At 35.7% G+C, this 9,489-nt stretch overlaps 1 long non-coding RNA gene across 1 annotated transcript; it reads left to right on the forward strand.

Moving 5' to 3' along the window:
* The first annotated feature begins 5,395 nt into the window (after window positions 1-5,395).
* LOC113930981 lies at window positions 5,396-8,897 on the forward strand. The gene is made up of 3 exons (XR_003522640.2): window positions 5,396-5,464; window positions 5,996-6,098; window positions 8,793-8,897. It is a non-coding gene; the product is annotated as an uncharacterized LOC113930981 (long non-coding RNA).
* Window positions 8,898-9,489: the final 592 nt, after the last annotated feature.

A 9,489-nucleotide genomic window follows, 5' to 3' on the forward strand; every position in this document is an offset into this window, starting at 1 on the left:
CTTTTTCAAATTGCTCACTCCAGCTAAAGGTTTGTAAATTTTGTTGAGCATTTCAAAGAACCAACTTTTTATTTCATTGATCCCCTCTACCATTTTTCTATTATCTTATCTATTTCTGCTCTAATCTTTATTATTTCCTTCCTACTACTAGCTATGGCTTCAGTTTGCCTTTTTTAGCTCCTCAAGGTGTAAAATTAGGTTACTGATTTGAGATATTTCTTCTTTTTTAATGTGAGTGTTTACAGCTATAAATTTCCTCCTGAGAACTGCCTTTGCAGTGTCTGCTAGGGGGTCATATGTTGTCTTTTCCTTTCCATTTATCTCTAAGTATTATCCAACTTCTCTTGTGGTTTCTTCTTTCATCCATTAGTTGTTTAGGTGTGTGTTAATTAATTGCAACATATCTGTCAACTTTCCATTTTCTTTCTGTTAGTGATTTCTACTTTCATTCTGTTGTAGTTGGAGAAGATGCTTTGTGTGATTTCAGTCTTTTAAAATTTATTGACACTTGTTTTGTGGACTAAAATATGGCCTATCATGGAGAATGTTCCTAGTGTACTTGAAAAGAATAAATATTGGGCTGTTGTTGGGTAGAATATTCTGTATACTGCATGAGTCCACTTATACATAGATTTTTTTTAAATAAATGAAGTACAGTACTGAAAATGTATTTCCCTTATGATTTTGTTAATAACATTTTTTTCTCTAGTTTACTTTATTGTAAGAATACAGTATATTATACATATACAAACTATGTGTTCATCAGCTGTCTATGTTATTGGTAAGGTTTCCAGTCAATAGTAGGCTATTAATAGATAAGTTTTGGGAAAGTCAAAAGTTATATGTGGGTTTTCAACTGTGTGGGTTATCAGCACCCCAACCCCAACCCCTGCATCCTTCAAAGGTCAACTGTATCTCTGCTAGGTCTAGTTGATTCATAATGGTGTTCAAATTCTCTATTTTCTTCTTGCCCTTTTTCTAGGTGTGCCATCCATAATTAAAAGTGTAGTATTGAAGTCTCCAACTATATATTATTCTAGAACTATTTTTAAGTGAGTATACAATTTTAGTATCTTTTTGGTGGATTAACCCTTTTATCAATATATAATGTCTTCATCTCTTGCAGCAATTTCTGACTTAATCTATTTCATCTGATATTATTATAGCCAGCTCTCTTTTTGTTACTATTTACATGGAATAGCAATTTAAACTTTTTCACTTTTAATCTATTTTTTTCCTTTGGATTTAAAGTGTATCTCTTGTAGACAATACATAGTTGGATCATGTTTCTTGTATCCATTCTGCCCATCTCTGCCTTTAATTCAAGAGTGTAATGCATTTTACTTTTAAAGGAATATCTGGTAAGGAAGTGCTTACTTCTACCATTTTGCTATTTGTTTTCTCTATATCTTATACTTTTTGTTCATCATTTTCTCAATTACTGTCTTCTTTTGTGTTTAATTGATTTTTTAATATACAGTTTTTATCCCCTTCTCACTTCTTTTTCTGCATATTTTAAGGTTATTTTCTTAGTTAGCCTAGAGATTACAATTAACATCTTAAATTTATAACAATCTAGTTTGAATTAATACCAACTGGGCTTCATTATTACACAAGAGCTCTGTTCCTATACAGCTCTGTTCTTACCCCTTTATGTTATTGTCACATATTACATCTTTATACATTGTATTCCCATCAACAGATTTATAGTTATCACTTTATACATTTATCTTTTGAATAATATAGAAAAACTAGAAGTTACAAACCAAAAATACAATAATACCAGCTTTTATATTTACCTATTGTATTAGATTCTTAGGGCTGTCATAAACAAATTACCACAAACTGTGTGGCTTAAAACAACAGAAATTTATTCTCTCACAGTTCTGGTGACTGGAAGTCTGAAACCTGGGGGAAAGGGGCAAAGACCTATAGTGGTTCATGAGGCTCGTTCTTCATCTGACAATCACCCTCAGCTGGATTTCACAGACAGTTTGGGACTACTAGACTGGAAGGACACAGTAAGGGCTAGAGAAGTTACACGCAGGGTTTCTTCCTAATCATTTACCCATTCCTGGCTTACAAGGGGATGTGGAGAATGATGAGACAGCAGTGTGTGTATACTCTAGGAGGGGAAAATATACTCATCTCATTGGGATTTATAAAACCTGAAAAGCAGAGAGGTATGGATTATCATGGAGGGGTTCTGCATTCCTGTGGAATGAGGAAATTTGTGAGCTAATGTTAAATGCATAGGTCCAGAGAATTTCCATAGGAACCACAGGCCTTCTTCCTCTCTGTGCTGTCCAGGTACTGACAGATATAACACACATGTGCATGTATTGGGTGGAGAGGTGGGGTAGAGAAAAAATTTTCTTCCACCTGGTTACACTAAACTATCCAAATTCAAAGCCATCTTCTGTTCATTGCAATGTTGTTTTGATAGGATCTTGCTGCAACTAAGACATAATCAGGATGGTCCTAGGGTACAACGGACACAGACCAATAGGGACAAGTGGTTTGATCTTTTCACCTATCCCCATGTAATTCCTTGGCATACCTAGCCTGATATAAAGCATATATCATTCCAGTGAAGTACAATAAAATATGCTACAGTCAAAAAAATCAATAATGCTAGGAATTATTTAGGTCCATTGATGCAGAAACTAAGGACACCAAATGAATTGCTCTGCACAAGTGGCTGTATCTCCTTTCATGCTTTTATGTCTACTTTCTCCATGGTCTCAATACCAAAGTTTTTGACTACACAGTATCCATTCCTAAAAAGACAAAACAGGGGTCATCTGAACCCTGGGAATCCTGGAGTTAGTCACTTTAGCTGTGAATAGGCAGAGACTGAAACAAAGCTCTCACCTGCAGTATTTGGTTACACATTCCAAGTGCAGGTAATCTCAACAGGTTTGCCATGAAGGATTCTCTAAAAGAGAGTCATCCTTCTCACCTGGAGATGACTGGCAGACCCATCTATCTAATGGTTTTGCCACAGCCTCACTGACAGTTTCAAAAACAACAGTATCGGGTGCCTGGGTGGCTCAGTTGGTTAAGTGACTGCCTTCGGCTCAGGTCATGATCCTGGAGTCCCAGGATCGAGTCCCGCATCGGACTCCCTGCTCAGCGGGGAGTCTGCTTCTCCCTCTGACCCTCCCCACTCTCATGCTATCTCTATCTCATTCTCTCTCTCAAATAAATAAATAAAAATATTAAAAAAAAACAGTATCTTCAGCTGGGTAGGTAAGGGTCTAAAAAAAGGGGAAAAAAGAAATTAGACTCAATTTAATGTTCATTTCCCACCTCATTTACCCCCCAGGCCTCAGCACTGTGAAGTTCTAACAGACTTACCAGCTGAAGTGCCAGTAGCAGTAGCATCAGCAGAACATGGCATGATTCCAGTAAGGTACAATATGTGGGTAGTGCCAGAAAAGAATCCTGGCAGCTATCAGCTGAACTGTCATTTTGGTGAAAGTAGTACAAGTAATAAGCTTCTGTAGCCCATCCCCCACACCCATTCTTGAGATCACTCCTTCTAACAGACATTATTTAAGTATTTGATACGTTTCTGGTGTGTGGGAATCCATTTGCCTCTGCCTCTCTGACCAAAACCCCCTCCCATCTTGCTTTCTCTAATATTTTTCTGTCGGCACTCCCAGGGTGAGATAAAAGCATTAGGTTCAAGGTCAGTTTTCTGCTTGCTGAACATAAAAGCACTCAAATCCACAAGGATGAGAAAGTGATAAAAAGCATTTAATGAGGCAACAACCCATTGTGTAGGGACACAATCTTTTCCCTCCACATTAACTCTTGTTGCAAAAAAACTTGACTTACAAATGAAATTGCATATAGAATAGACGGATAGATTGAGATGTATATACATTGAGGTTGGGGTGCATGTGTAATTGTGCAGAGATAGAGATAGATGATAGATATATAGAAGTATATAAACACTCTGGTTCTAGGTCTGTTTAAAACTTTATAGGGTAATGAGAAATAGTCTATTATCTGTAGAACTCCATTTATATCTGTTGAACAAAAGAATGAGCAGAGAAGACATGAAGCTATGAATCTCTGGGACAAGTCACAGTAAAATGAAGCTTAATGGAAGAGTACTTCAGGAATGGTAGAGCAAGGACGTCCAAAAATCAACTCCTCAATAAAATCAGTGAGGACAGTGGCAAAAAAAAAAAAAAATCAACTTTTTCAGAACTCTGGAATTAACCAAACGCTTGCACCAATTCAAGGATTTATTCAAGAAAAAATGGCTGATCATCTATGAAAAGAATGAGCTTTGGAATATTTTAACTTGTCCTATTCTAATCCCCCTCTCAGATCCACACTAGCCTTGAAAAATAACAGCCTGACAACTCTGATAGTTGTGAAAATCAATAGTCTAGCAGCCCCTGGAGGGGGCAGACAGGGTTTGAGGGTCCCCAAAAGTTCCATTCCTAAAGAACTGTCACAATTTGACTTGTCTGGCAGTTCTTGGAAACACCCACTCACATGACTCATCTTTATTTGACCTGCGTCAAAGCTCACCCCATGCAAAAAGCCCTTTTTGTTTTGACAGACCTTACTTTTTAGAGCAGTTTTGGGTTTAGAGAAATACTGAAGAGTTAAGTACAGAGAGTTCCCATATACTGCCAGTCTTTCCTCTCCCCACTCCACAGTTTTCCTCAATTATTAACATCGTGCATTAGTGTGGTGCATTTTTTTTTACAATCGAGAAACAATATTGTTATGTTATTATTAAAATCCATAGTTTACATAAGGGTTTCCTCTTTCAATTGAACATTCTATGGGTTTTGAAACATACATAATGCCATGTATCTACCCCCACAGTATCATACAGAAGATTTTCACTGTTCTAAAAATCCCTTGTGCTCCATGTATTCATCCCCTCTTCCCTTCTGAACTGATGGCAATCACTGCTCTTTTTACTGTCTGTGTAGTTTTGCCTTTTCCTGAATGTCATATGAATGGAATCCTACAGTATGTAGCCTTTTTAGATCAGCTTCTTCCACTTAGCATTTAAGTTTCCTCCATGTCTTTTCATGACTTGATAGCTCCTTTCTTTTTATTGATGAATAATATTCCATTGTATACATGTAGCAGAGTTTATCCATTTATCTATTCAAGGACATCTTGGTTGTTTTCAAGTTTGGGCAATTATGAATAAATCTGCTATAAACATTAATATGCAGGGTTTTGTGCAGATGTAACTTTCCAACTCATTTAAATAAATAACAAGGAGTGTGATTGCTGGATTATATGGTGAGACTATATTTAGCTTTGTAAGAAACTGTTAGATGGTTTTCCAAAGTGGCTGTACTGTTTTTCATTCCCTTTGAACCAAGTAACCATTTCTCCTCAGACCCACCTAGGCGGACAGACTCCCACATACCTTCCTCCACTAGCAAGTTATCTCCTTCCTTCCAGAAGAATGTTTGAGGTATGTAGATCTCTCTTACTTCAGACTTGAGAAAAAGTGCTGAGCTGAAAGCTGTATTTCAAAAGAAAAGAGAATCCATAACATAACATCAGCCACAAACATTCCATCCTGCCAGTATTTTCCTTGGGTATTCTGACAACTCAAGGCTTAATTGGCAGATGGGTGGGGGGCGTGGGGGTGGATATGATGCCTGGATGCCTGCCACCATAAGGGAGGATTCTAGCAGTATGAACTAGGAAGAGGAAGGCTGTAGTAGAGAAAATTCAGAATCAGGGGTCATGTGACTATGGGGACCAGCTCAGATGCACTCATGTGTACCTCTGTTCATATATATTTTTTAATTGGGTTGTTTTCTTATTGTTGAATCTTAATAGTTCTTTGTATGCTTTGGATACAAGTCCTTTAATATGTATTTGGCAAATATTTCCTTCTAGTCTGTGGCTTGTCTTTACATTCTCTTAACGGTGTCTTTTGCAGAACAGAAGTTTTTAATTTTAATGAAGTCCAACTTAGCAATTTTTTCTTTCTTAGACCATGCTTTTGGTGTTATATCTAAGAAGTCATCACCAGGGCATCAGACAGATTTGGGTTAGGATCTGAATATCCACTCATTTGCTATGCTTTGTGACCCCAGGTAAGTCCAGAAACCTTTGTTTCCACAAATGTAAAATGAGATACTTGTTCAAGCCAAGATGAAATCATGTATGAAAATCCCTAAAATTAAAAAAAAAGAAAATCCCTAAAATATAAAACAAGATATATGGGGAGGGGAATCATCACCAAACCAAAGGTTACCTAGATTTGCTATATTATCTTCTCCCAATTTTATAGTTTGATATTTGTCTGATTCATTTTCAGTTAATTTTTGTGATAAGTATAAGGTCTTTGTCTAGATTTCTTTGCATGTGGTTGTCCAGTTATTCCAGCATAATTTGTTGAAATTATCCTTTATCAATTGAATTGTCTTTGTATCTTGGTCAAAGATCAGTTGACTATATTTGTGTGGGTCTATTTGGGGGCTATTCTATTCCTTTGATCTGTTCATTCTTTTACCAATACCATACTGTGTTGATTATTGTAGCTTTAAAGTAAGTATTGAAGTTGGGCATCTATGAAAAAATCACAGCTATCATCAAACTTACTGCTAAAAGACTGAATACTTTCCTCCTAAGATTGGGAACAAGAATGTCTGCTCTCACTACTTTTATTAACATTGAATTGGAGGTTCTGGCCAAAGTAAAGGCAAGAAAAAAAAAAAAGGCATCCAGATTGAAAGAAAATAAAACCATCTCTATTCAACAGATGACATAAACTTGTATATAGAAAATCCTAAGAAAGCCACCCAAACCATTGAAGCTAATAAAGGAGTTCTGCAAGGTTGCAGGGTACAAGTTGAATGTACAAAAACTATTATAATTCTGAATACTAACAATTAATGGTCTGATAATGAAATTTAGAAAAATTCCTTTTATAATAGCATCAAAAAGAATTAAAAACCTAGGAATAAACTTAAAGTGTAAGCATATACTGAAAAATGACAAAACATTATTGAAAAAATTAAAGAAGGCCTAAATAAATGGAAAGACACCCCATGTTTATGGATCAGAAGACGTAATAATGTTAAGATAGAAATACCCAAACTTATCTACAGATTCAATGCAGTCCCTAATCAAAAAAAAAAAAAAAAAAGCTGGTATTTTTTTCAGAAATTGAAAAGCTGATCCTAAAATTCACATGGAAATACAAGTGACCCAGAATAGCCTAAACAATCTTGGTGAAGAAGAAAACATTTGGAGGATTTACATTTCCCAATTTCAAAACTTACACAAAGCTACAGTTATCAAGACAGTGTTACATCCTGTTGTAAGAATAGACATGGATCAATGAAACAAAATTGAGAGTCTAGAAATAAACCCTTATATTTATGGTCCATTTTCAACCAGAGTCCCAAGACAATTTAATGGGGGAAAGATTAGTCTTTTCAACAAATGATGCTGCAGCAATTGGATATCCACGAGCAAATGAATGAATTTAGACTCTTACCTCACATCATATCCATAATTAACTAAAATGGATTAAATGTTACAGCTAAAATTATCACACACATAGAAAAAGACATCACTGTGTCTTTATGACCTTGATTATTCAATATTTTTAGATGACAACAAAAGCACAAGCAACAAAAGATGAAAATAGTTGATTCATTTTCCAAATTAAAAACTTTTGTGTTTCAAAGGACACCATCAAGAAAGTTAAAAGAAAACCCACAGAATTAGAGAAAATATTTGTAAATCATACATCTGATAAGGGACTAACATCTAGAATATTAAAAACCTTTTACAACTCAATAAGACAACTCAATTAAAAACTGAGCAAATGACTTGAATGGACATTTATTGAAAGAAGATATGCAAGTTGCAAATAAGCACATGAAAAGATTCTCAACATTATTCATCAATGTAACCAAAACCACAATGAAATACCATTTCACCTCCACTAGCATGGCTAAAATAAAAAAGACAATAAAAAGTATTGGTGAAGATGTAGAGAAATTCAGACCTGCATACATTGCTGGATTGTAAGATGATACAGCCAATTTGGAAAATAGTTCAGCAGTTACTCAAAATCTTAAACAGAGTTACCATAGGATTCAGCATTACTACTCCTAGCTACATACATAAGAGGATTGAAAATATAGGTCCACACAAAAACTTGCACAGGAACATTCATGACAGCATTATTCCTTTTTCTGTTTTTCTTCCAAGTTTTTAATTCCAGTTAACATACGGTATAATATTAGTTTCAGGTGTAGAATTTAGTGATTCAACACTTACATACAACACCTGGTGCTCATCACAACAAGATAGCGTCATTATTCATAACAGCCAAAAAGTAGAAACAATTCAAGTGCCTATCAACTGATGAATGGATAAAGAAAATGTGGTATATTCTACAATAGAATTTTATTCAGCAATAAAAAGGAATGAACAACACAGATGAATCTTGAAAGCATTATGCTAAATTGAAGCAGTCACAAAAAGCCAAATATTATATGATTTGACTTATATAAATATCTAAAATCTATAGAAAAGAAAGTGGATCAGTGCTTACCAGGGCCTAGGGTTGGCATAGAGGGATGGAGCTTAATGGCTACAGGGCAAGGGCTTTTTTTGTGGTAAAAATGATTGTAGTGAATTTTGCACAACTTTGAATATACTAAAACCCACTGAATTAAACAACTAAAATGGTGGCTTTTATGGTATGCAAATTATATCTCAAAACAGTTATTTTTTTTAAAAAAATGGAACAAATATTTCCTGTTTTATAGTGCTGTTGGGAGAACTGAAGATAAAAAACCTTTTACGAAATGTACCCAAATATTTGGTAGAACTGAAGATAAATTTCACGTGCTTTCCAGCTTGGTCCAGAATGGATATACTATACTACCAAGGTAAATGCAACAGACCTCCAGGATCAGAATCAAGCTTAAATGCCTGCTCGTTTTGCAACCATACATTGAATGAAGTTCTGGTCTATTCACAGGGAAAGCCGGGACAAGGTGGACTTTGCTCTCTGCTTTCCCTTTCTGCACCAAGTAACAATTTCTCCCTACCCACCTGGGCAGACTCCCACATACCCTCCTCCACTAGCAAGTTATTTCCTTCCTTCCAAAAGAATGTTTGAGGTATATATATCTTACTTCAGATTTGAGGGAAGAATGCTGAGTTAAAAGCAGTTTTTCAAAGGAAAAGCGAATCCATGACATCAGCCACAAATGACTCCATCCTGCCAGTATTTTCCTTAGGTATTCTGACAACTCAAGGCTTAATGGATAATGTGGCCAATTAACCCTGAGCCTTTCATAAAAAGATTAAGTTTCAGATGTATTCAGGACTCAAAGCTAGGAGACCATGATTTTTTGAAAATTCTGAACACTGAAATGCTCAATTCAGAATCTGGTCCTGTGAAAATGTCTGTCTTCAGGCCTGTCAAGTATTTGTGTCTACCTCAAGCAGGCTAGGGAA

This window comes from Zalophus californianus, chromosome X (genome assembly GCF_009762305.2).
Source record: "Zalophus californianus isolate mZalCal1 chromosome X, mZalCal1.pri.v2, whole genome shotgun sequence".
Taxonomy (NCBI): domain Eukaryota; kingdom Metazoa; phylum Chordata; class Mammalia; order Carnivora; family Otariidae; genus Zalophus; species Zalophus californianus.